The sequence below is a fragment of the Empidonax traillii genome, unplaced genomic scaffold (assembly GCF_003031625.1).
Source record: "Empidonax traillii isolate 1590-97213 ecotype Southwest subspecies unplaced genomic scaffold, ASM303162v1 scaffold301:size691294, whole genome shotgun sequence".
NCBI lineage: Eukaryota > Metazoa > Chordata > Aves > Passeriformes > Tyrannidae > Empidonax > Empidonax traillii.
In genome coordinates this window covers 585978-588198 of record NW_020955494.1, presented here as the reverse complement: position 1 = coordinate 588198, position 2221 = coordinate 585978, and positions in this window count along the sequence as shown.

Here is a 2221-nt window from a genome sequence, read left to right as displayed (position 1 = left end):
ATTGGGATGGGATTGTGTTCGTGGGGGGATCAGGACCGTGAGGGGATCGTGTTCGTGTGAGGGGATCAGGATCGGGAGGGAAATGGATGAGGACGGGAGGGAGATTGGGATCGGGAAGGGATCAGGACCATAGGGGGATCGGGGCTGGGACGGGATCAGGTCCGGGGGAGGATTGGGATCGTGGTCGTGAGGGGATAAGGATCGGGAGGGGAGCGGATCAGGAGGGGGATCAGGACCGTGAAGGGATCGAGACTGGGATGGGATCAGGACCGCAAGGGGATAGGGATTGGGACAGGATCAGGACTGGGGGGGGATCGAGATGGGATCGTGTTTGTGGGGGGATCAGGATCGGGAGGGCATCGGGATTGGGAAGGGATCAGGACGGTGGGAGATCGGGATCGTGATGGGATCAGGACCGTGGGGGAATTGGGATCGGGATGGGATCGTGTTTGGGAGGGGATCAGGATCGGGAGGGGAGCGGATCAGGAGGGGGATCAGGACGAGGCAATCGGGAGGTGAAAGAAAGACACAGCCACTATATGGAAGCTTTAGCTGATGGCACACCATCAATGTGTCCATATAACACTGACACCTTTCCATTCTAGAGTTAAAAAAAGGAAGAAAAAACCTCAGTTTTCCTTTTTCAGGCTCTCTTCACTTGGAATTTTCTCCATGTCCTGGTGTCCTTAGAGATCCAGTGTTCAGTTTTGTACACAGTGTTCTGCGTCAGGTCACACTATTGGTTTACATGACAGTATTTTAGTACTGGCTGCTTTAAGCAGAGTCATCACTGAGCTATTTATAGTGCTGAACAGTCTTCATAAAATTAATGAACTGAGTCGTGCTTTTCTTGTCTTCATAAAATGGATTTCAGTGTCTGTCAGGTGACTACCAGAGACAACCCCAGGGCTGGGTGGCAGCTTTGCCAGCACCCCCTGCCTGTGCCGGTGTGGCCAGAGCCAGTGTCTGTCCTGAGTCCTTGCAGCCTTCTCTGGGGGGCACCTGAGCTCTGATGGGTGTGCTGCCTGGTATTTATTGATGGATTAGAGCACCATTTGCCTTTGGGGAGCCCATCCCACTTTTTTTGTACGTCCCTGAAGTTCCTGAAAGCCCTCCAGCCTGGGATCAAGACAATTTTGTGTCAAAGCAGCTTTTATGACCTCAGTCCTCGTGTCTCTTCTTGCATGGTATCAGAGTGTATTAAATGTGTGTGCTTTAACTTTATGACTTTATGAAGATCATATGGCAGGCTGCCCTTTAGTGTGTTCCCCAGCCAGGCAGGGACAGACCTGGCCTCTCTCTCAGAACTCCATGTTTTCTTCAGCAGCTTCTGATGATCTCTGCTTATCCCAGGTATTTTGGAAGTTTCTTCTCCTAATCAGAGAGTGGTTGCTCTCTGCCATGGTATTCCTAGAATCATTTAGGTTAAAAAAGACCTTTAAGGACATGGAGTCCAACATTCAGGTACCATTGTTCTTTCAAACTTTAAAATGAGATCTTTTCATTTTCAAGTAACCTTGCTGATGCCTGGAGTTACTCAGGAATGGCTGTTCTGCTTCCATGAGTGTTCCTCACCTCACTCAGCCGCCTCTTGGGCACAAGTCAGCCTTCACCCACTCTGTAGAGGCACAGGGAGGCCTGTGTTTTGGGGTGCTTAGGGATACAGCTCAGCTGCCAGCAGGGCCACCTCCTTTTGTGTAACATTTCCCAGGAACTGTGCCCTGTGACTTACGGTGTGAGGCAGCAGAAGAGGGGGTTATGGAGGTGATGAGGGGACTGGAGCACCTCACTCTGGGGAAAGGCCGAGGGAGCTGGGCCTGTTCACCCTGGACAGCGGGGATCTCATATCACTGTCTGTCTGTACCTGAAGGGAGGGGCAGAGGATGGGGCCAGGCTGTGCTCGGTGGTGCCCAGCGACAGGACAAGAGGCAGCGGGCCGAAACTGGAACATGGGAATACGAGGAAGAACTTCTTTACTGTGCAGGTTACTGAGTTACTGAGCACGGACTGCCCGGAGCAGGTGCGGGGTATCTCTCCTCACTGGAGATACCCCACATGCGGACCCTGCTGAGCAGGCAGGTCGGCCCGGAGGAGCCGCAGCGGGCGAGGCCACAGCCCTGCCTTCCCAGCCGCGTTCCCCAGGCGGGCCGGGCCGGGCCGGGCCGGGCCGGGGCGGAGCGGAGAGGGCCGGGCGGGGCGGAGGCCGGGCCGGGGCGGAGCG